Raw genomic sequence first — 26,317 nt, forward strand, 5'->3', positions numbered from 1 at the left:
AAAATAAACACAGCTAGGCTGCAGCAGAGGACTGAAGTCTGATCTCACTTATAATGGTTTGACATCAGCGTAACTACATTGACTTCAGTGGATTTACTCTTTACACCAATGTCAGAGAGGTCAGAAACAGACTCTGCATGGCTATGTGTTGGTGTATATGAATATGAGCAATTTAAAATGTACCAAGGAATTATTTAGTAATAATACTAAAAAATTAGTGAGTCAGCTTGCAAATTCCCTCACTAAGCACTGGTCTCTTAAATCACAAGTCAAAGAATAGCCTGTGCACATGAATTTTCAAAATATTTCCAAGAATTTTCAGTTACATTTTAACACGTCTTCCTGAATCTTTACCTTATTTATCATGCTGCCCCCATTTCCTCCCCTTGTGTGTTGTTTGAGAATGCCACAGACACAGCAAAACATCAGTTCAGAGGAGGTTCTTATAAATCCCAACAGGATAGGGAAATAATAAAATATTAAATTAATAAAATATTTTAAACACATTTAAATTTAAGCCAGACTCATGATACATGATCACAAATTATAATGCTTATGAGCAGGGCCCTGTGTACTCTATGGCACAAAGAACTGAATTCCATGGTACAAACCCCTAAATGCTGCCGCAACACTAATTTATTTTACCATCATGAATTACTCTTTGAGTGAAATCCTGACTTCATTGAAGTCAATGGCAAAACTCCTACTAATTTCAATGTGTGTTTCACCCACAATTCCTCCCCCCACTCCACACAAATGTACACACAACTATGGCTCATAGTTGCAAGTAGTCAATGAGGTGAAGTTAGTGTGTGATTATTTCAGACAGTGATTATTTTTGCAGATGGATTTTCTGGGACACTTTCCAGAAGGCTTATTTCCACTCCCTACGTCTTGCCCACCACATAATTGTCCTGGTGGTCTGGCTCCTTTCCTCACTATTCCCCCTGAGACACTAGGGAGAAGGGCAGCTTTGTAACCAGCTTTTGTGGCTCATGTGTCCACCTCTGTAGGCCTCAGCTGCTGCACTGTTCTCCAGATAACTCAGCCGGCTCCCCACACTACCAAGCTGCCAGCTGGATCTCTGACCCTCTACTGCCTGGCTCGGTGGAACAGAGTAGGAAAGATGCACTTTAGTCCAATTAACTCCCTCTTGTGGAGACAGCCCAAGAGCAAAATGCAGCTGCAGACAAGTCCCAGCAGGGCAGGGAGACAAAAAACAAAATGCGAGGTGCTTGGTTGCAACAAAAAGGCAAATTCCTTAGGGAAAAAAGACAGATTCAACAACTGAAGCTCTCATGGGGATAAATAGGGAAGTTCAGACTTCTTCTACCTGTTGTTTCATAGTTGTACCTCTGCAGACTCAGGTAGGCATGTATTATGTACACTCATTCATGTTTTCTACTCTGTCTTGACAACCAGAAGGGTAGACACACAACTTTGTTTTAAAAAGAAAGCTGAGTTTCAGATGCACAATTCCTCAACAAGGTGTAAACCCAGAAGCAAATTCCACAGAATCACAGAACTCAAAGAACCTTGCCTATAATTTATAAAAGTATATATTTTTGTTTGCAAGTTAAATGAGGTATTAAAAACAATTCTGTTAATATTTTAAATTTTAAAACTGTTCTATCCCTTATAAGAAACATAACGTATCTAAAATAATTTTTCCAGTTTACATATTCTCTAACTACTTAATATGAATAATACACAGGCAAAATATTGCAAAGCATGATTCTTATAACTTATAGGTATGCAGTCATTCATATTAAGAGAAAAAGGACCAGATTCTGTTCTCACTTATACCTGTGTAAATCAGGAATAACTCTATTGTCATCAATATACTTACACGAACATGGAAGTATTATGATCAGAAATTCACTGAGGTGAAGCTAAGGATAGGGGAAATTTGCTAAAATTAATTTTGCCTTCTTAATTTGTTTCTCAATCATTTTACTGTTATGTTGCTGGCTCCTGTGGCTGCTTTTGTCTCTCCCAGGGTTTCATTTGGAGCTGTATGGACTCAACAGCAATTAGTAGTTTAGACTTCTGTTTTCCAGTGTAGGCCCTTCCTTTCCATGTGGCTGCAGTCTGGCAGGTCTTCTAGCTTTGAGTCATATAGGTGATAATTGGGAGTAGAATATTATTCTCAGTTATTTGGTCTTCTCTGTCACTGGTTCCTTGAACAATTTTTATTTTTTTTTATTTTTTTGCCTTCAATTTAAATATAGGCATGTACAAACCAAGAAGGGACATCTTTCTGCATGAAAAGGAAAAGCCAATGTGCTAATGAGATTTAAAGGACTGCACAGATGTAGTCTCATGGTAAAGGTTTGATTTTTTTCTACATTATATATTTAAAACCAAGTATTCTACTGTACCAACAGTAAAAGCCAGAAAACATACACAAAATAAGTTCCATCAGAATCAGCAATAATCTTCATAGTGTTCCTGTCACTGGTGTTCCTTCTCTTCAGTCTCCTTTGCTCTTGTAACAGGTGGTTGCATTTCTACAACTTGGACAACTAGAGTTTATAAGAAGAGAGACGGGGGAACAAGTCCATGTGGACTTATTTGAGGAAGTTTATGACCCCTGGGCATGTTAGGGTCAAGTTGTATAATAACTCCAAGAAAGAAAGTCTCTGTCTCTGTTTATATGACATAATATGTATCTATTGGCAACTTAGAGAATGACCCTGATCCTGTACTGAGCTCTCTGCAAGCAGTCCACTGGACCCTGGCAAAGACATGTTGACTTCAGTAGGGGCTCTGTAAGGGTGGAAGGGTCCATCCACATGAAACTTAGTGCAACATTATCATTATTTTATATATAATTATTATTAATAATTATTACTATTATTATAAGCAGTACTCCGAAGCTTCTTGATATTTTCCACTTTAAAACACCTATTTTCAGTTACTTATAACTTTTTGGCCAAACTTTATCCTTTTGGGGCCACATTGGATTTCCAAAATTGTATGGAAGGCCGGTTAGGAGAGGCTGTGTCTCCCCAAACAGCCAGGCGTGGCCCGACCCCGCCTCCTATCTGACCCCCCCCCCCCGCTTCTCACCCCCTGACAGCTCTCTGGGACTCCTGCCCCATCCAACCCCCCCATTCCTCTGACGGCCCCCCGGGACTCCTGCCCCATCCACCACACCCTGCTTCCTGCCCCCTGACCACCCCCAGACCTTCTACCCCTGACTGCCCCCTGCCGCCCTATCCAACCCCCCCCCCATTCTTGACTGCCCCCCGGGACCCCTGGCCCATCCAACTCCTCTGTTCCCTGCCCTCTGACAGCCCTGAACCCTATCCACACCCCCGCCCCCTGACCACAGCCCCCGAACTCCCATGCCCTCTATTCAACCCCCCCACCCCCTTACCACGCAGTCTGGAGCACTGGTGGCTGGCGGCCGGAGCATCGGCTCAGGCAGGGGCTTTGCAACTGCGCAGCCTGGCCGCCCAGAGCGTTGCGCTGGCGGTGAGGTGAGGTGAGGCTGCAGGGGAGGGGGAACAGCAGGAGAGGGGCCGGGGACTAGCCTCCCAGGCCAGGAGCTCAGGGGCCAGGCAGGAGGGCCGTAGTTTGTCCACCTCTGCACTAGGGTGTAGGGGTACCTGAGGACACTGGGGGAGAAGGGGCAGAAAGGTATATAACCATTAAAGCACACTCATCTTCAGAACCTGGAATTGTCCCCATGAGTTTTGAGTCCCAACATTCCTTTGCTGTCAGCAAATAGCTATTGAACCCCCTGGCAATATATGTTTCTCATTCTCCTCTAGTGGCTTTTCCATGTGGAGGATAACAGACTACTGCTGTTACCAGTTATCCTGTTAACTTAAGTGGCAGAGGTCTGTCCTAAAGACCTGCAGCTTCCAATGCTGATAATGAACCATGTGGGTATCAATATGGTTTAACGTGCTGGAATTTCTGGAAGTTTTTTTGTTTGCTTTTTTAAATATTTAGAAAATTCCGTACAAAAGTTAGGGTTGCTAAGTCAAGCACTCAAAAGTTAGGCAATGCTAGACTGAGGTTGCCCGTGCAACCTTAATTTGGCCCCATGGCGTGCATGCTTCATTCACTGCACAGAATAGATAGTGTTCAGCAAATGAATCAGGGTTATGTAGTGAAGGAGGCTGTTCTTCATAAGACCCCGGCTTCATATACTGCAGAATTTGTAAGGTGTGTAGTGACAGAGGCAGGGAATGGTGAAAAGATAAAAGATGATCTCCTAGTAGCTGGATGCTGTCCTGAGGGAATTGGATTCTATTCTTGTCTCTTACATAAAGCTTCCATGTGATGCTAGGTAAGTCACTTAAATGAAGTTTTCCACAGGTGGTCCCACTGATTGCATTCCTCATTTTCTGGGTGGCTGTCTTGAGTCCTTGTGGCCTGACTCATAGAAGCACTAAGCACTTACAGCTGCAACTTAAGTGAATGGGAGCTGTGCCCTAAAATGATATAGATGTGCTATAAAAATGCTAAGTACTCTAAAAAATCAGGTGTTAGGTACTTCAAGTTGGGCACCCAAAATTAGTGAATACTTGAAAATGTTGGCCTTAACCTCTGTTCTTCAGTTCCCCATCTATGAAGTGGGGTGAGAATACCACCTATTTTCATAGAGCTCTTATAAACATAAATGTATTAATGTTTGCACAGTGCTCAGATACTATGGTTGTGAGTAAGGCTATGATTTTTTCACAGAGACTGCAGAACTTCCAGCGACCTCCGTGACTTCAGCCCACCGCAGCCAGGAGCTGTTGGGTGCCCCTGCCACCTGGTGAGGGTACCCCGGAGCTCCTGGCCACCTCGGATGGTGTGGGGACCCCGCAGCTGAGCTCCCCATTTTGTCATGGATATTTTTAGTGAAGGTCACAGACAGGTCACGGGCTTCCATGAGTTTTTCTTTATTGCCTGTGACCTGTCTGTGACTTTTACTATAAATATCCGTGACAAAATTTTAGCCTTAGTGAAGAGTATCACAGAAAAGTTAATGAGAAAATTAATAATTCTGTATTCAATGCAGGGCTTGGAAGGAGTGCAGAACACACTGAATGGTGAAAATAAAAATATTAGAGAGCTACCCATTCAATGTGCACCATTTAATCTGTGCACTGAGGGCACATCTATACAGCAAGTCTCAACACAGGTTGACACCATGGGGCTTGTGGGGCTCACGCTACAGTGTTAAAAATAGCTGTGTAGATGTCATGAATGGGGCTCTGAAGTCCACCCTCATCCCTAAGCCTCAGTGCCTGAACTGTGAAGTCTACACTGCTATTTTTAGGGCTCTGAGACTCGCTACCACTTGCTGTGTAGACATACCCTGAGAGTGTGCTTGAGTGACCTTGAGCCTGTGTCCATTGAATTCTATGCTAAAACTCCCTTTGACTACAATAGACCAGGATCAGGCAATGAATTAGGCCAGGGTCCTGTGGAAAAATTAGGATGTAATTGTGTAATTAAAGATTTTATCATAATGCATAGGTACCAGGGAGGTTGAATTAAGGCAATCTTAGAATTGGCATTTCCTAACTTTTCAGTGCTTGACTTTGCAACCTTAACATTTTTTGCATACAGTTTGTTTTTAGTTTTGAATATAATTTGTTATTTGTTTTGCAGTAACACTTATGAGTCCCAATCATGTTTCAGGACCCCATTACGCTAGGTGCTGTCCAAACACAGAACAAAAGGTTTGTCCCGACCCTAAAGGGTTTCTAATCTAAGTATAAGATGAAAGGCAATATGTGGGTACAATAAACAGACAGAAAAAGCTCAAGGGAACAATGAGACAATACTTATAGACATCCTAAGGAGTAGTCACAGCACAACAGCTGCCTAATCACTGTTGAGATTTTGTGGCATCGCAGCACAGGTGAGTTGCAAGGAAGGATTTGAAAGAGGACAATTAGGTGGCTTTATGGATGTTTACTGGAGCTCCTCCCAAGCATGAATGTCAACATGGGAGAAAGCACAAAGGTGCTTGTTTCAAAATTTAACTACTAGACAATGAAGGCTGATCTCATTGGCAGAGTGGAGGGGGGAGCTGATCCCTCAATAGTCTATGAGAGATAAGTAAGGTGGGGATAGGCTGTGACTGGCCTTGAAAAATTAAGACAGGTTGTTGTGGTGGTGGAGGAGGGGGAGCCAGTGTAGGAATGCAAAGAGATGAGTGACGTGGTCAAAGTGACAAGCTGGGGAAATAATCTTTATATTTGCATTTTGAAGGCATATGAGTGGAACAAGCTAGGATTTGCTGAGCCTTGAGAGGAGGAGATTGGAGAAGTCAAGATGTGAGATACTGAAGGCCAGAAGAGGAATTTTATCTGTGTGTATGGAGATGAAAGGTTGGATCTTAGATATGTTGTACAGGAAGAAGCAGCAAGTTTTGAACACAGCCTGGATATGGGGATCTAGCGTGTATCATGATCAGTGAAACTGGGTTCGGAGGGCCCATGTTTCTTGGGGGGACTGTTAGTGAGAGATACCTGGGAATGTGGGAAGTTAGGCTAGAAGCTATTCAGCCACAGGGACAGAACAGTGCACAGGGTTTTTTAAAAGTTCCGCTTGTTCAGCTTAACCTGAATTCAGCTTCTCTTTGTGAATGAAACACAGAGGGAGAGCCAAGTCACACATAATGTGTAGGATCACAGCCTATATTTCTCCTATAGATTCAGTGCCTGATTCTCCATTACCTTGTACTTTGTGAATGAATATAAAGAGGGTTTCCAATACCGTGAGTGAATAGAGAGAAATCTGATTTGGTAGCACTTTATACCCACTTTGCAAAGGTATAAATGGCTATTTATGGTGGAAGCAGGGCCGGCTCCAGGCACCAGCTTTCCAAGCAGGTACTTGGGGCAGCATTCAGAATGGGATGGCAGTCCATGTCCCGCGGTGGCAATTCAGCGGCAGCTCCGCCGCTCTTGCAGGGGTGGCAATTCATCAGCGACTGTTTGGGGCTGCAAAATTGGTAGAGCCACCCCTGGGTGGAAGATTGTGACTAATCACTGTTAGGATATAGATATTTCAGGCCTGTCTGCAAAGGCCTGTACTTTAAGAATGTAGGTATATGTTTATCATTTAGCTAGTAAAAGATGTATACAAGAACGAATCTGTGTAAGGGCCTTCTCTCACTGTGACAGTCTGAGGCCCTGTTCTTAGGCCAATGCCTTTGGCTAAGCTGCAGAGGCAGCCATAAGCTGGGAAGCGTATGGTCACATCCTCACATTCCAAACTAGTCAATATGGGGCTGTTAGGAACGTGATCCGATCTATCACCTCCAGAGAAAGGGAAGAGCCTAGAAGATGTAAAAGGAAATTTAGGTTGATAGTTTTCTGTCTGGTAAGAACTCACTTATCAATAGACACAGTCTTTATAGCTGTTGTTGTGAAATCCTCACTTCTGTATTGTTTTGTCATTATAGTTCCCACTTCGCTATTGTTTATTGGCATGGTCTCTGTCTGGTTCTGTGATGGTCTGCTGTATAATTAATTTTGCTGGGTGTAAACTAATTAAGGTGGTGGGATATAATTGGTTAGCTAATCATGTTACACTATGTTAGGATTGGTTAGTTAATTTCAGTAGAATGATTGGTTAAGGTATAGCTAAGAATATTACTATATAAATTAGGGGCAAACAGGAAGTAAGTTGGGATTCTAAAATAAGGAAAAAGGAACTTGGATTTAAGCTTGCTGGAAGTTCACCCCAATAAACATCGAATTGTTTGCACCTTCGGACTTCGGGTATTGTTGCTCTCTGTTCATGCGAGAAGGACCAGGGAAGTGGGAGAGTGAAGGAATAAGCTCTCTAGCAATCACGTCTTCAATTGTTTAATCTAACAGCTAGAGCAGACAAGGTAGGGCCAGCCTTTATGTATTCAGAACAAACAGATATTGAAGTCTGCAAGGTGTTTCAGAGATGTCTTCTTTGAATTTAAAGGAAATCCACAGGGTTGAGAGCTTAAAGAACTCTCCTTAAAAAAATAAATAAGAGAGAGAGAGGGTGAACCAGGAGACTGTTCATCAGCTTGATACATTTTAAACTTTGATGGCTTTATATAAGACTGGTAAACAGTTTGCTACAGCTCAGATAAGAAGGAATGTAAATTGGCTATAAATAAAAACAGTTCAGCTATCTATCTTGAGGGACAGCGCTCTCCATCTTGGATGCAATGTCCTGAACCACATTGCATTAGTAGAAGTTTTGTTTTTCCTGATGTCATGTGATAATTAGTCACCTACTCCAGGTGTCACAGAACTTGTCTTACTACCGTCTCTTTTTTTTTTTTTTTTTTTGGTTGGTTGGTTGGTTGGTTGTACAAGCAAACATACATTGTTACTACTATTACCATATTTCTTTCCTTTTGACATTGGTGGAAATTTTTTGCAAAGTGAATTATGAAACCTAGCTGAGAAATGTTCTCATCCAAGAAATCCAAATGGTATGGCCTTTATTTGTTCTTAGAATGTTTTCTATGTAGGTTTGAGGAGTGCATTTTTTTTACTATCATTTATACTGTAATATATACCAAAAGTTTCTACTATCACCCTCACATGCTACCAAAACAAAATTCCTGTGAATAATGTTAACGTCCTAAAACTAAAAATTACATAGAATTTTGATTTTTTTCAGAATTTATCTGACTAAATATATGCATTGAGATATAGGTACTCAACAATATTCTGTACATTTTTATTTTTCTTTTTAATCTAAACAGTTTATAACCTGCAGCCACAGTATAACTTGGAGGGAAGATTACTAACAATAGTCAACAAAAGTAAGGCTAACACAAAAATATCAGGAAAGTGATTGTGGAAATTTGACTGAGACTATGGTCAATAATTCAAGGCTTAACAAACTGCTAATGAAAAGTAAATGGCAATATTCTACTATTTTTCTATGCACAGAATTCCCACTGATGTCAATAGGAGTTTTGTAGAAAAATTGAGGATAAGTTTATCCTAAAAACTGCTGTCTTCATCTGAGATTCCAAACACATTTTTCTGCATATTGGTAATTTTCACTGAGTTAAGGAAACACTACATTGTATGCTGTAGTCATTCTGTGAGGAGGACCAATTACGGTAAAGATGTATACTGTAAAAAGTCTAAATGGTACAAAAAACAAGTTGTATGTTGGAGAAGGCAGTCAGTAGCTCAGAGGATTAACAATGGAATATGAATTCTATCACTTCTGGCTAATGGTCTGATTCAAGCTTGTCTCAAAGTGAACAAAAGTTGTTATAATCTGATGTCATTTAGCCTGTTTCAAATGAATTAAGTATCTCAGTCCAGCACCTAGCAGATAAACATCCACATCACAAAATTAGCCCCACTTCTGGCAGTCTTAGAAGAGAACCAAGGACTAATTGAGCACAGACAATGAGTTACCTTATCACCCCTATATGAGATCCCTCCAGGTTCAGGATGGGGTGGGAGGAGGAAGTGCCATTCTTTAATACTGCTGGCCAAGCAGTACAAGTTTTGAGGATGTCTATTTATCCTCAAATCTCCAGACTTCAGTCTCCAGGGTTGCCAATCCAGCACCTTTCAATAGCATCAAAAACATATGAAAACCCTAAATATAAATATAGATAGATATACATGCTCTGAACAGTGTGGGAGATTCCTAGTTCGGTTAGAATGTCACCCTTGCAAGGGCATGTCATTTTTATTTGTTTTTACACCATTGACTCTTTTATATTTGAACCTGCACACTCTAAGTCTTTTCTGGGCCAAATCTTCTAATGTTCATCCACCTGACTGAAGAGCACAACTATCCCAAGCAAGTATGCAAGTAAAGGTGCATGTATGTAACTGGACACATGCATCAGGAGCTGCAAGCACCTATGAAAGTCATGGACACTTTTGAAGATTTGGCCATTAATGTATTTCATTTATTAGAAAGTGCTTAGGACACTCTTACAGATAGATGTCTTTTAAGTATATTTATTAATAGCACCCACAGGGAGCTATGTAGCAGTCCTGGAGCATGGATATGCAAACACAACTGACTGCCACATTCAGCAAATAAAAACAGGAGGACATTTCTAAAGCAAAGTGTCACCCAGGATGACTGCTTTCTCTCAGAGACATTCCTCTGAGTACTTCAGTTTCTCCAGTGTAATTGGGAACAGTACTCTAGGACACAGAACCCACTTTTAGAGGTGGTGCAGCATAGATCGGTACAGAATGTTGTCAGGTTCTGAAAATTTCAGGAGTTTTCTCAGCAACTTTCCCATTTTCAGATTACCTGTATCTTTGTCTTCTCCATCACCCTATCAGATGCTATCTTTGTGACGTTTTTCCAGACTGAGGTCAGGTCTGTATTAGAAACTTTTGCCAGTACAGTAAGGTTGGTTAGGTATCTGGGGGGCGGAGTGTTACAACATTTTTATGCCTGCAAAAGCCCCACCATACAGTCATACCAACAAAAAAGTGCTATTCTCCCTTCTGTCCAATAGGTGGAGTTTTACAATCACTAATACTCAGTTTTTCAATTAGTTATTTAGACATTGTCTTGGGTTTTACCTGGTATATCAGTTATTTAACATTAATTATGTAAAGTAATGTATTGCATGGATTACTAGATAGCCCTTTCCATCTTTATGTACTGTGGAGCCTATTGAGGGTCACAGCCAAAGCCAGTTCAGAAAGGTGCAGAATTATTATTACTACTATCAGACTAAAGGGAATTAGTGCTGACAATATCAAGAATTAAATTTTATTCTTTTAATTTTTTAAAAACACACTAATCACCCTAAAATCACCTACAAAAATCACAGGTGACCTGTTTATAGATAACTTTGCTGCAAAGATGTAGGAAATCTTCATTCTTCCAAATATTGTTTGTTGACTTTTAACATTATTTCTTAGTAATATCAATATCACTTGATACGTCCTCCCACTTTGACAGTGAGCCATTTACCACTTTTCCAATCTTGGTGTCATATGCAAACTTCATCAGTTATGAGTTTATGTTTTCGTCCAGGTCATTGATAAAAATGTTAAACAGCGTAGAACCACATCATAATTAAAGCTAGTGTGTGGTACACTCTCTGCACTGATGTGTGGGTTTTAGCATTTCTTCTATAAGCATCAAATATCTTGTATCTTCATTTGTTTTGTTATTTTATAACATTATGAGGAAAATGTGGAAGGCCCTGAAGAGCTCACAGTCTAAAAAGATGAAGGTTAGGGAATATAAAACAGGCATGCTTTTCACCGTTCCTTCACACATTCGCCAGTGCACAGAGCCTTTCATTTTGCAATTGCCATTTGTTTAACTCTTCATTGAGTGCAAAAAAAAAAAAATGGCTGAAATGAGTAGCTTCCTTTTTCATTTTCAAAAGGGAAATTTTGCTCGTAAAAATTCAACAGGCCTGTACATATGTAAGACAAGAAAGATTTGGCCCCTAAAGATGCCCTTAAAAGGAAGCCACACAGCAGCTGCAGTCTGAAGTAATAGTAACATTGATGATACCAGCTCAGTGTTTAAACAGTACGTGTAACTTAAGTGGGGGAAAGGCTAGGTACCAAACTGTAAAGCATACATAAACATCATAGCACAAGAAATAAACATTAGGTACCACAGAGTAATGCAAAAGACATACTCCTTTTTAAAAATCTGCTAGGCATTTCAAGCAGTGTATAATCCTGGCATGTACTCAGGTATCAGCCAGGAATAGTTGTTCTATATTGCAGGCCATACAAAGAATTAACATTAAAATTGCTCTGAAAAAGGAAAATGTATTGAAGTGTGGTTACAGTGGAATAAGAGCACACTTTAGTTAGGTAAGACAAATTGAGATGAATTACTCTATATTGCCTGATGGTTTAATCCTAAAACCTTATTCAACCAAGTGTTACAAAACAGTAAAGAAAAGAATAAATTGACTGGCATAGTCAACATTATTGTGCATTACTGATTCCACTGCCCTCTTTTGCAACAGATGTTGAGAAATTGCAGGTTTAGCAGGTCTGTTTTCTTTATCAATGTTCTTTTAAATCTTATATAATCTGATTTGGGCAGAAGCCAAATGTGGAAAGGTGTATAAATTATTACAAATACAAGAGGAGCAACAAGTAGGAATCTATCCCACAGTTCAGTATAAGAAAATATTGTGGTTAGAAATTTGTCTCTCACATAACAGAGGCCCAGAAAATACTGCAAGTAGTGGAAGCGAGAAAACTATTGTGCGGTATGAAGATGCTAAATGCTACACTCTGGCACGTAGTTAGAAGTGATAAAAGGGCATTATAATTAGGTGTCCTTCAGTAAATTACAGAATACTTTATTATTCTTTATTTAGGCCACTAGTCTGTAGAAAGTGATCTCATAATATTAAATTTAGGGTTATGTACTTTGATAAGAGAAGAGAGTCCAGCATTCTGAAACATATTGCCAAATAAATGCACATTAAGCTGTACTGAGGAAATAAAGGCATCTATGGGCGGTGATGGAACACTGGTTTGTAATGGAAGCCTGTTCAAAGTCTAGTTCTTAATAAAATAGGTTTGGATATCTGAATTCAACTCAGAAGGCGGGTGTTCACCAGGTTTATAGCTCATTCCTGCTGTCTGAAACATTTTTAATTAAAGAAAAAATTCTGAAGAATATACAGAAATACGTGATCCAGCAGATTTGTTTCTATCAGTCTGTGGAAATATTGGTAGAACTGAAAATAAAAGACCTTCAGCACTACGTTATGTCTTTTCATCCCCAGTAGGGAGTGTGAGTTCCACAGACACAATGCCTCCTGGAGTGCACAAAGAGTACCGCCATCCTTTGATAATATATGCTCACCACTGCATAGAAGAAATTAATGGTACAGAGACTGAACTGCCCTCTCATTCTTAGATGTGAGTCCGTCAGGACAGGATTATTACATATTTTATAACATTGCACAAGTCTGTCAGGTGCTTCACTGAAACCACATAAAAGGCAGTTCCCTGCCTCAAACAGCTTACGGCAAGATTTTCAAAAGGGACTGGTGATTTTGAATGCCAACCTGAGATACCTTAAAGGGGCCTGATTTTGAGAGGGTGGGTGCTCCACACCTTTTGAAAACCAGGCCCTCTTAAAGTTGTCTTAAATTGGGCACCCAAACTACCCAGCTCTTAAAAAAATTATCTTCCCAGAGAAGTCAAGGTATTACATACACCAGAAAATGGTGGATCCAGAAAAGGACTAAGGTTATGGATCTAATGACTCATTTTAGTCATTAATACTGTACATCTTGACAATTGACATGTTTTTGTTGTTGTTTTTAAATGTAAACATGTTCATTTTTTGTAGGCAATGCTGCAAAAGTGAGTTTTGAGGAGTGATATTTATATGAAGTGAAAGTGGAAATTTGGTGAAGTGTGAAGAGTAGCATGAAAGGAGGACAGAAATTTGCAAGAGATAGAAATTAAAGGGCTATGGAGGCTTTTATCACTGACAGAGTAGAAGGCAGTGAGGACAACACAAAAGGAGAAGTCAGAAACATAGGCAGGACAGAGTGCTGAGGGCCTTGACAGCAAGGAGAAGATTTTACTTGTTGTGTAGTTCAATAGGGAGCCAGCTAAGCAACTGAAAGAGGCAGTGACATTGTCCAAGCAATGAGGAACACAAACAGATTTTGCTGCAGCATATTGGATGGGCCAGAGGGGAGTGACTTTTGTATCAAAAAAGGTTATGAAGAGGAGATAGGAGTAGTGGAAACATAAGATGATCAGAGCATGGAAAAACAATTTGGCTCTGGGATAAAAGGGAAATGGTAGATTTTAAAAAATGTTGTGGAGAAAGAAGCAACAGGATTTTGTCAAAGCCAAATATGAGGGGAGAAAGAGAGGGAGGCGTGAAGATGATCCCCAGGTTATGGCTGTGGGTGAGAGAATAGTGATGTTGTCAACTACTGCAGAGAATGGAGGTTTGGAAGAAAAGATTACGAGCTTAGTTTGGGGCATCTTGAGTTTAAGAAGATGGTGAGCCATCCTTGTTGAAGTGTTGGAGATATAGTCCAAGATGTAAGAAGAAAAGGAGTACTTGTGGCACCTTAGAGACTAACAAAGTTATTAAGCTTTTGTGAGCTACACTCACTTCATCGGATGCATGCAGTGGAAAATACAGTGGGGAGATTTTATATACACAGAGAACATGAAACAACGGGTGTTACCATACACACTGTAACAAGAGTGATCAGGTAAGGTGAGCTATTACCAGCAGGAGAGAAAAAAACAAAAAGCAAAAAAAAACTTTTGTAGTGATAATCAAGGTGGGCCATTTCCAGCAGTTGACAAGAACATGTGAGGAACAGTGAGGGTGGTGGTGGGGAATAAACATGGGGAAATAGTTTTACTTTGTGTAATGACATATCCACTCCCAGTTTTTATTCAAGCCTAAGTTAATGGTGTCCAGTTTGCAAATTAATTACAATTCAGCAGTCTCTCATTGGAGTCTGTTTTTGAAGTTTTTTTGTTGAAGAATTGCCACTTTTAGGTCTGTAATCGAGTGACCAGAGAGATTGACGTGTTCTCCAACTGGTTTTTGAATGTTATAATTCTTGACGTCTGATTTGTGTCCATTTATTCTTTTACGTAGAGACTGTCCACTTTGGCCAATGTACATGGCAGAGGGTCATTGCTGGCACATGATGGCATATATCACATTGGTAGATGTGCAGGTGAACGAGCCTCTGATAGTGTGGCTGATGTGATTAGGCCCTATGATTGTGTCCCCTGAATAGATATGTGGACGCAGTTGGCAATGGGCTTTGTTGCAAGGATAGGTTCCTGGGTTAGTGTTTTTGTTGTGTGGTGGGTGGTTGCTGGTGAATATTTGCTTCAGGTTGGGGGGCTGTCTGTAAGCAAGGACTGCCCTTTCTCCCAAGATCTGTGAGAGTGATGGGTCATCCTTCAGGATAGGTTGTAGATCCTTAATAATGCGTTGGAGGGGTTTTAGTTGGGGACTGAAGGTTACGGCTAGTGGCGTTCTGTTATTTTCTTTGTTGGGCCTCTCCTGTAGTAGGTAACTTCTGGGTACTCTTCTGGCTCTGTCAATCTGTTTCTTCACTTCAGCAGGTGGGTATTGTAGTTGTAAGAATGCTTGATAGAGATCTTGAAGGTGTTTGTCTCTGTCTGAGGAGTTGGAGCAAATGCGGTTGTATCGTAGAGCTTGGCTGTAGACAGTGGACCGTGTGGTGTGGTCTGGATGAAAGCTGGAGGCATGTAGGTAGGAACAGCAGTCTGTAGGTTTCCGTTATAGGGTGGTGTTTATGTGACCATCGCTTATTAGCACTGTAGTGTCCAGGAAGTGGATCTCTTGTGTGGACTGGTCCAGGCTGAGGTTGATGGTAGGATGGAAATTGTTGAAATCATGGTGGAATTCCTCAAGGGCTTCTTTTCCATGGGTCCAGATGATGAAGATGTCATCAATATAGTGCAAGTAGAGTAGGGGCATTAGGGGACGAGAGCTGAGGAAGCGTTGTTCTAAGTCAGCCATAAAAATGTTGGCATAAATTGAAGGGCATTATGTTGCATAGAATGTATATTTGAGAGTCAGCAGCTTAGAGAAGAGTGCCGTGCAGCAGATGAGGTCACCCAAGGATAGAGTGTAAAAGGAGGGAGCACCAAGCACGGCACACCAAAGGATTCCAACAGAGGGGAAGTGGAGAGGTAGAGACTGATCAAAAGAGACAGTGAAAAAGCATCCGAAGAGATAGGCGGAGACCAAAGAGAAGGGAGATTTATGGAAGCTACTGGAGGATAGCACATCAAGGAGCCGAGTGCTCTAGAGCAGGGGTTCTCAAACTGTAGGTCAGGTCCCCAAAGTGGGTCACCACCCTGTTTTAATGGGGTCACCATGCCCTAGCTTAAGACCTGCTGGGGCCCAGGGCCAAAGCCCAAGCCCCACCCACCAGGGCCAAAGCTGAAGCCTGAGGGCTTCAACCCTGGGTGGCAGGGCTCAAGTTACAGGTCCCCTGTCTGGGGCTGAAGCCCTTGGGCTTCAGCTTTGGCCCCCTTCCAGGGGTGGTGGGCCTTGGGCTTTGCGCCCCCCCGTCAGGGCGGCGGGGCTCAGGCGGGCTCAGGCTTCAAGTCCCCCCCACACCCTGGGTCGTGTAGTAATTTTTGTTGTCAGAAGGGGTTGTGGTGTAATGAAGTTTGAGAACCCCTGCTCCAGAGTATCAAAGTCGACAGGTCTATCTGCTTTGAGATAACAGAGACTTGGTGGGATAACTCACATGACTGGAGTACTGTCATGGATGGTTATAAACTGTTCAGGAAGGACAGGCAGGGCAGAAAAGGTGGGGGAGTAGCACTGTATGTAAGGGAGCAGTATGACTGCTCAGAGCTCCGGTACGAAACTGCAGAAAAACCTGAGTGTCTCTGGATTAAGTTTAGAAGTGTGAGCAACAAGAGTGATGTAGTGGTGGGAGTCTGCTATAGACCACCAGACCAGGGGGATGAGGTAGATGAGGCTTTCTTCCGGCAGCTCGCAGAAGCTACTAGATTGCACGCCCTGGTTCTCATGGGTGACTTTAATTTTCCTGATATCTGCTGGGAGAGCAATACAGCGGTGCATAGACAATCCAGGAAGTTTTTGGAAAGCATAGGGGACAATTTCCTGGTGCAAGTGCTAGAGGAGCCAACTAGGGGGGGAGCTTTTCTTGACCTGCTGCTCACAAACCAGGAAGAATTAGTAGGGGAAGCAAAAGTGGATGGGAATCTGGGAGGCAGTGACCAGGAGTTGGTTGAGTTCAGGATCCTGACACAGGGAAGAAAGGTAAGCAGCAGGATACGGACCCTGGACTTCAGGAAAGCAGACTTCGACTCCCTCAGGGAACGGATGGGTATTATCCCCTGGGGGGCTAACATGAAGGGGAAAGGAGTCCAGGAGAGCTGGCTGTATTTCAAGGAATCCCTGTTGAGGTTACAGGGACAAACCATCCCAATGAGTCGAAAGAATAGTAAATATGGCAGGCGACCAGCTTGGCTTAATGGTGAAATCCTAGCAGATCTTAAACATAAAAAAGAAGCTTACAAGAAGTGGAAGGTTGGACATATGCCCAGGGAAGAGTATAAAAATATTGCTCGGGCATGTAGGAATGAAATCAGGAGGCCAAATCGCACCTGGAGCTGCAGCTAGCAAGAGATGTCAAGAGTAACAAGAAGGGTTTCTTCAGGTATGTTGGCAACAAGAAGAAAGCCAAGGAAAGTGTGGGCCCCTTAATGAATGAGGGAGGCAACTTAGTGACAGAGGATGTGGAAAAAGCTAATGCACTCAATGCTATTTTTGCCTCTGTCTTCACTAACAAGGTCGGCTCCCAGACTGCTGCGCTGGGCATCACAACATAGGGAATAGATGGCCAGCCCTCTGTGGAGAAAGAGGTGGTTAGGGACTATTTAGAAAAGCTGGACGTGCACAAGTCCATGGGGCCAGACGAGTTGCATCCGAGAGTGCAAAAGGAATTGGCGGCTGTGATTGCAAAGCCATTGGCCATTATCTTTGAAAACTCATGGCGAACGGGGGAAGTCCCAGATGACTGGAAAAAGGCTAATGCAGTGCCAATCTTTAAAAAAGGGAAGGAGGAGGATCCTGGGTACTACAGGCCAGTCAGCCTCACCTCAGTCCCCGGACAAATCATGGAGCAGGTCCTCAAAGAATCAATCCTGAAGCACTTACATGAGAGGAAAGTGATCAGGAACAGTCAGCATGGATTCACCAAGGGAAGGTCATGCCTGACTAATCTAGTCGCCTTCTATGATGAGATTACTGGTTCTGTGGATGAAGGGAAAGCAGTGGATGTATTGTATCTTGACTTTAGCAAAGCTTTTGACACGGTCTCCCACAGTATTCTTGTCAGCAAGTTAAAGAAGTATGGGCTGGATGAATGCACTATAAGGTGGGTACAAAGTTGGCTAGATTGTCGGGCTCAACGGGTAGTGATCAACGGCTCCATGTCTAGTTGGCAGCCGGTGTCAAGTGGAGTGCCCCAGGGGTCGGTCCTGGGGCCGGTTTTGTTCAATATCTTCATAAATGATCTGGAGGATGGTGTGGATTGCACTCTCAGCAAATTTGCGGATGATACTAAACTGGGAGGAGTGGTAGATACGCTGGAGGGCAGGGATAGGATACAGAGGGCCCGAGACAAATTAGAGGTTTGGGCCAAAAGAAATCTGATGAGGTTCAATAAGGATAAGTGCAGGGTCCTGCACTTAGGACGGAAGAACCCAATGCACAGCTACAGACTAGGGACCGAATGGCTAGGCAGCAGTTCTGCGGAAAAGGACCTAGGGGTGACAGTGGACGAGAAGCTGGATATGAGTCAGCAGTGTGCCCTTGTTGCCAAGAAGGCCAATGGCATTTTGGGATGTATAAGTAGGGGCATAGCGAGCAGATCAAGGGACGTGATCGTCCCCCTCTATTCGACATTGGTGAGGCCTCATCTGGAGTACTGTGTCCAGTTTTGGGCCCCACACTACAAGAAGGATGTGGATAAATTGGAGAGAGTCCAGCAAAGGGCAACATAAATGATTAGGGGTCTGGAACACATGACGTATGAGGAGAGGCTGAGGGAACTGGGATTGTTTAGTCTGCAGAAGAGAAGAATGAGGGGGGATTTGATAGCTGCTTTCAACTACCTGAGAGGTGGTTCCAGAGAGGATGGTTCTAGACTAGTCTCAGTGGTAGAAGAGGACAGGACAAGGAGTAATGGTCTCAAGTTGCAGTGGGGGAGGTTTAGGTTGGATATTAGGAAAAACTTTTTCACTAAGAGGGTGGTGAAACACTGGAATGCGTTACCTAGGGAGGTGGTAGAATCTCCTTCCTTAGTAGTTTTTAAGGTCAGGCTTGACAAAGCCCTGGCTGGGATGATTTAATTGGGGATTGGTCCTGCTTTGAGCAGGGGTTTGGACTAGATGACCTCCTGAGGTCCCTTCCAACCCTGATATTCTGTGATTCTATGAGATTTAGCCAGGAACTTGTGCATTGCAAGGAAACCTGCACTGCTTCTGCTGCACTTGTTTTGTCAATAAATATTTCCGTTTCTGATGACATCAGTCTGGTATTTTTCATATTTGACTTTAACTTTTAATGAATTCAGATAAACAGTTAACTTCTAATCCCTTTACTGTCAAGGGTTAAGGATGAGACAAATATAGTCACAGAGGTCCAAATTCTACTGTTACACTGAAGTTACTCCTGAGTATCTCCAATGAAGTCAATAGATGTTCTTCAGATTAACAAAGGTAAAACCAAGACAGGAATTTGGCTAAGAAACATATATTTCATGTAAATAATGGAATCTCTTAGGGTGTGTGTTTTGTCTGTGTGCATCCCATCAGATGCTTGGACAGACAGTGAACCCTGAAAAAATTGCTAGAAGAAGAGAGAGTATATAACCAATCAGATTTAACATAAGCAATGATACTGGACTGGGCATTACCTATTCAATGAATCTCTGTAACTGCCCAGGGCACTAAAATGTGAGAGAAGCATATGTTTCGTCACCATTCCTTATTGAAGGAATATTTTAGGATTTGCGGGTGATGGTGGGGTTCCAGTGGAAATAACTGTTTCTCTGCCAGGTATATTTTCCTAATTGCAGGTCGTATCACACTTCATTTTTAATCATTATTATGATGAAGGTAGATGACAGTGGTTGCTTTATGAGTGCCTTGCAGCTGTACAGTTTGCAAACTCCTAAGACCACTGTTTATTTAAGAAAAAAAATTAAATTTGCTAATTGTCCTAATTAGTAGGATTCAGTCCATCATTTGCTCTCGTTGTACAATATGTTAAGGTAAACAGCTTCAGAGGCTTTGTCTGCCAGACATTGTTTAAACAAAATCATGGAAGAAAGAACAGGAGTATTTGTCTCATCTCAGTACACTTAATGTACATAGTATCAGAGGGGTAGCCGTGTTAGTCTGGATCTGTAAAAGCAGCAAAGAGTCCTGTGGCACCTTATAGACTAACAGACGTATTGGAGCATAAGCTTTCATGGGTGAATACCCACTTCGTCGGATGCATGCACGAAAGCTTATGCTCCAGTATGGCTGTTAGTCTACAAGGTGCCACAGGACTCTTTGCCACTTTTAACGTATATAGTTCCTATTAGAATGGATGAGTGTTTATTCATTAAAGATATAGAAATGAAGAAATAATTAGAATTACTGTGAAGCACTGTGAGGAGACGATGCCCCTTAGTATTTAAAAATATGTATTTTATGACATTTGGTTAAATGTGCCTATCTTCATTTTTAACGTTCATAGAATCATAGAATCAGAGAATATCAGGGTTGGAAGGGACCTCAGGAGGTCATCTAGTCCAACCCCCTGCTCAAAGCAGGACCAATCCCCAACTAAATCATCCCAGCCAGGGCTTTTTCAAGCCTGACCTTAAAAACCTCTAAGGAAGGAGATTCCACACCTCCCTAGGTAACGCATTCCAGTGTTTCACCACCCTCTTAGTGAAAAAGTTTTTCCTAATATCCAATCTAAACCTCCCCCACTGCAACTTGAGACCATTACTCCTCGTTCTGTCATCTGCTACCACTGAGAAAAGTCTAGATCCATCCTCTTTGGAACCCTCCTTCAGGTAGTTGAAAGCAGCTTTCAAATCCCACCTCATTCTTCTCTTCCGCAGACTAAACAATCCCAGTTCCCTCAGCCTCTCCTCATAAATCATGTGTTCCAGTCCCCTAATCATTTTTGTTGGCCTCCGCTGGATGTTTTCCAATTTTTTCAGATCCTTCTTGTAGTGTGGGTCCCAAAACTGGACGCATTACTCCAGATGAGGCCTCACCAATGTCGAATAGAGGGGAACGATCACATCCCTCGATCTGCTGGCAATGCCCCTACTTATACATCCCAAAATTCCATTGGCCTTCTTGGCAACAAAGGCACACTGTTGACTCATATCCAGCTTCTCGTCCACTGTAACCCCTAGTTCCTTTTCTGCAGAACTGCTGCCTAGCCATTCGGTCCCTAGTCTGTAGCGGTGCATGGGATTCTTCTGTCCTAAGTGCAGAACTCTGCTCTTGTCCTTGTTGAACCTCATCAGATTTCTTTTGGCCCAATCCTCTAATTTGTCTAGGTCAACTCTGTATCCTATCGCTACCCTCCAGCGTATCTACCACGTCTCCCAGTTTAGTGTCATCAGCAAACTTGCTGAGGGTGCAATCCACGCCATCCTCCAGATCATTTATGAAGATATTGAACAAAACAGGCTCGAGGACCGACCCTTGGGGCACTCCACTTGATACCGGCTGCCAACTAGACATGGCGCCATTGATCACTATCCATTGAGCCCGACAATCTAGCCAGCTTTCTATCCACCTTATAGTCCATTCATCCAGCCCATACTTCTTCAACTTGCTTGCGCTAGTGCTATATGGCTAGGACTAGAACATTGAAATTTGGGAAGAAAATAGCTCTCATTGAGGAAAAGTGCTTTTGAATGTGCTATGAAAATCAGTTTTGATCTGGCTAAGTTATAGTCTTTTGAAAAATCACACTTTTTACATGGGTAGTAATTTAGTTAGAATGAGAGCTCAATGCTGAAAAGAAACTGCACATGAGCACTTGGCTAGTATGATCACATAATCAAATAATCCACTGTGATATCATGAAGTTTTTTAGTTGCAACTTTTTAAGCTGCATTTTATAAATAAATGAATTGCATGGTCACTGATTGTATGGTATGCACACAGAGTATTATGTGGTAGAAGAAAATGCTTCACATTTGTATCTAAGATGGTAGAAAAAAATACGTATGTATGTTTTTGTGGGGTCATAAGAATGACCACACTGGGTCAAATCAATAGTCCATCTAACCCAGTATCCTGTCTTTTGACAGTGGCCAATGCCAGATGCTTCAGAGGGAATGAAGAGAATAGGACAAGAGGTTTAGACGGACACAGCCCAGGGGGTTGCATCCCTGACTATGTTGGCTAATAGCCATTGATGAACTTATCTAATTCTTTTTTAACCCAATTATACTTTTGGCCTTTACAGCATTGCCTGGCAATGAATTCCACAGGTTGACTGTGTATTGTGTAAAGAAGCACTTCCTTACGTTTGTTTTAAACCTGCTGCCTACTAATTTCACTGGGTGACCCCGGGTTCTTGTGTTATACGAAGGGGTAAATAGCACTTCCTTATTCACTTTCTCCACAACAGTCATGATTTTATAGACCTCTATCATATCCCCCCTTAGTCCTCTCTTCTCTAAGCTGACTTTTTAATCTCCCCTTGTACTGAAACTTTTCTGTACCTCAGTCATTTCTGTTGCCATTTTCTATACCTTTTCCAATTAAAATATATCTTTTTGGAGATGACCAGAACTGCACACAGTATTCAAGGTCCAGAAAGGAACGCAGCATTCAAAATCAATTTTGGCTTTGTCACAAGCCCCCTTGTATGTGGCAGCTTGTAGCTGTGCTGCCCTAGGAACAGACAAGGAAGCATATTGTGACTCAGTCACAATGTACCTCCTGTTTCCCCATGTTCCAAGGTGTGTTTATGTTCACTATCCCTATATCTGACATATAGTAATAAGTCCCCCCAGAGCCCCAACTCTGCCACACTGGTCAGTATATTAGGAGATGGAGCTAATGCTCCATCCATTTTCCTCCCATTACCTGTCCACATGCACATGGCGGACATTCTAATCCCACTGAGTCTGCTCTCCCCTCCATGATGGTGTAGGTAATTGATACAGGGGAGTAAGGGGACTTCTAATGAGGACAGACCACAGTCAGGCTCTATGTAAGTTGAGAAACATAAGAACATAAGAATTGCCTTACTGGATCAGATTTATGATCCATCTACTCCAATATTATGTCATGGACAGTGATCAGCACCAGATGTTTCAAATAAAGGTTCAAAAGAGCCACAGTATGTAGATGTGGAATAATCTGCCCCTGTAAAGGTCCCAGCTTAATCCCCACTAGTTACAAATTTGTTTAAGCCCTGAAGCATGAGGTTTATAGTTCTTCAAATATTTTTTTTAATATTAATTATCATAGCTCTGGATAACGTTGTTATCCCTATAAACACAAAATCCATTTTTGAATCTTGCTAAATTATTGAACTCTGCAACATCATGTGGCAATGAGTTCCATAGTCTAACTGCACACTGTGTGAAAAAATATTTCCTTGTGCAGGTTTTGAATTTCCTATTTTTGACCTTCACTTAATGTCCTCTTGTTCTTTTGTTATGAGACAGGCAGAACAAATGAGGTTCCACAGGGATCAGTTCTATGTCCAGTTCTGTTCAATATCTTCATCAATGATTTAGATAATGGCATAGAAAGAACACTTATAAAGTTTGAGGACAATACCAAGCTGGGACGGGTTGCAAGTGCTTTGGAGCATAGGATTAAAATTCCAGACGATCCGGACAAACTGGAGAAATGGTCTGAAGTAAATAGGATGACATTCAATAAGGAAAAATGCAAAGTACTCCACTTAGGAAGGAACACACATACAAAATGGGAAATGTTGCACACATACAAAATGGGAAATGACTGCCTAGGAAGGAGTACTGCGGAAAGGAATCTGGGGGTCATAATGGACCACAAGCTAAATATGAGTCAACAGTGCAACACTGTTGTAAAAAAAGTGAACATCATTCTGGGATGTATTAGCAGGAGTGTTGTAAGCAAGACATGAGAAGTAATTCTTCTTCTCTACTCCACTCCAGACTGACTAGGCCCCAGCTGGAGTATTGTGTCCAGTTCTGGACACTACATTTACCACATATTGTAATACTTACACAGAAGGAGGCATGCAACCTTAACTGTAGCATTGTCTAATATTGAGTGTTTCATCAGGTAACGATAATTTTTTCTGAACTTATTTTTTGATGCAATATGTACAAATTAATGTACTAGTTGAGTATAAGCCTCATTGAGTTCACTCTGCATGTTAGAATTTATATGTCTTATCAGAACTACCAGAGAATAATACAATAAGAAGGCAAAAAAATCTATATTTCATCTCATCTGCAATAAACTGAAATACAATTTTTTGTTAGCAGAATAAAGGATGAAATAGTCAAGCCTGCATTTTTTTAAGTCCAGTAATTCAAACAAAAAAGCAGACGAGTACACGTAACATCACTGATCATGCAGTCTTTATTCAGACAGAACTTCCACTGAAGTCAGGATTGGGCTCAATTTTAATTTCCTACACTAGCTTTTCTCAGGTATAAACCTACTTCCATTTAAGTAAATGTGAGGTTTGCTACTCATTAGAAGCAGAATTTAGCAATTTTTTATTTCCATTTCCTTAATTCTTTCTGAGAATGAACTTGGCGTCACTAAAAGGTTCAAAAGTACTAGCAAAGTATTCTAGGTATTATTCTGAGCTCATGCAAATGAACACACAATACTCTAAATACTGCTTCAAAATATGTTTTCTGCTAAACAAAACGGGAAAATTAGACTATGGGCTGTGACAGTGTGTTAGTATGATGCACAAAACACTATGCAGGATAAGGCAAAGACCCACTATTAAAGATTATATGCTCCTCTAAATAATACCTCACACTTGCTGTGTCTTTAAATAGCATTACGTGAATTCCTACAGTTCTGTGGTACGAAAAGGCAAATTATCAGGATGCATTTAAGCCTGTTTGGTCTAATTCAGTCTTTGTCTCCCTTTCACACCTTTTCACATCAACAGTCATTATAATAGGTTATTGTGACATCTTATGAACTTTCACATACTTTTTACCATTGAGCTCACAATTAGAGTATCCGCAACTATCACAACAGATCTCTAGCACTACTGTACTAATACTATTAATAACATATAATAGTAATAATAGTAGTAGTAAGCAGTACCTAGGTAGTTTAATTTAGTAAAGTGTGACCATTTTGCAAGAGTTTAAAAGCTGCATGAATACTTGCTGAAAAATATCCAGAAATGTATAAATGTATCTTTAAAAGAAAATTGATAAATGAAAACCTGTTTTTTGTCCAGAAAAATGCCTAAGAACATGTATTTTAGCACTCAACTAGCTGGTCAAAACATTCTTGTACTTTCTGATTTCCTCATCAAAAAGTTTGGTAATCTTAAAATAAAATACACTAGTAAAAGTCAGCCTAGCAAAAGCCTGTCTATGGGGGGGGGGAATACCCTTGTCAAATAAAGTAAGTTTGATGAGGCTTAATTGTGACTTTCCACTGTGTGAATAAACTCTATGAACTGAAAAATTGTGAGCTAAGAAGACAGTGGATTTGAAGGCCTGAAGCAAACATTGTGATTATTATCAGGTCTATATTGCTTTCTGGAAGAATAGCAGCAGTTCTTTTTTAGTAACTCAGATGCTCTTCAGTCTGTGCACCTGTCAACTACATAGTACAGACTGCAGAATGCTAAGATTAGTTTGTTAGTATTTTACATATGATTTTGAGCATTCACTGATGTTTCTCGTACATAGAAAGTGAGAAAATGACTCAGAAAATATCAGTGAATTACACCCTCAAAAGCAATCTGGTTCTTGTTTAACTTTAATCACAAGCATTTGTTTACATCGCATCCATAGTATATTTCAAACCTAAATCCAAACACATCTTCAGAAGCACTGATGTGACAGATAATTCCTTGCAACCATAAATGCTTAAGGAGTGCTATCACTTCTGATTGTAGATATTTTTCCTTTTTTCCTCTCGGCTAATTGGTTCCTCCTCTCCCCTCCCTCAAAGTTTCTCTCCATCCCTCCCATCCTCCACTCCTTCTTTTCTTTTTCTCCCTCCCACCCCAATATCACCAGTAATCTGACATGGGGGGGTGGGGAATGGGACCTACCTGGACCCAAGCCAGCACCACCCAAGCCCAGAATTGTGCAGGAGTGACTTCTAGCTTCCTTCTGGGGTTACTAGGGGTCATGTGGCCTTCCCTCTCTTACCCTCCCCCCCCCTGCCCAGATAGGGGCATTTCAGGAAGAAAGAAATCCAAGGGAGGAGCAAGCCATCCAGGCCCGAGAAATTCAACCCAGCAGGAACAAACGCAAAGAGCAGTCTCCGTAGGAACTGGCAGAGGCCAATGATTTCATCAATCTGCTTTCCACAGTTATCATTCTGGACATTCTCTTCCTAGCGCTAATTAGGTGTTTGCTCCCATCCTTCCATCACAGTCTCTTCACCTCAGCCACACTCCAGGTGTCCTCCATGCTCCCCTCCTTCCTTCTCTCCCTGCCCTGTTTTTCTCATCCCAATCTTTACAATGTCCCTTCTCCCTTCCTTTGTCTTTCCATTTAGCTAATCCCCTTCTCACAAAACTCCACCCAAACAATAAATAAAAACCAAACGCTGCTCCCCTGAAA

At 41.6% G+C, this 26,317-nt stretch overlaps 1 long non-coding RNA gene across 1 annotated transcript in view; it reads right to left on the reverse strand.

Annotated features, from left to right (window-relative positions):
• Positions 1-372: 372 nt before the first annotated feature.
• LOC140908692 (uncharacterized) overlaps positions 373-26,317 on the reverse strand; it is a 62,951-nt gene continuing 37,006 nt past the window's right edge. The window contains exons 4-5 of the long non-coding RNA XR_012157957.1: positions 9,390-9,545; positions 373-442 (exon numbers count right to left, since the gene is read on the reverse strand). This is a non-coding gene — a long non-coding RNA (uncharacterized lncRNA). The remainder of the gene's footprint in view (positions 443-9,389; positions 9,546-26,317) is intronic.

This window comes from Lepidochelys kempii, chromosome 3 (genome assembly GCF_965140265.1).
Source record: "Lepidochelys kempii isolate rLepKem1 chromosome 3, rLepKem1.hap2, whole genome shotgun sequence".
NCBI lineage: Eukaryota > Metazoa > Chordata > Testudines > Cheloniidae > Lepidochelys > Lepidochelys kempii.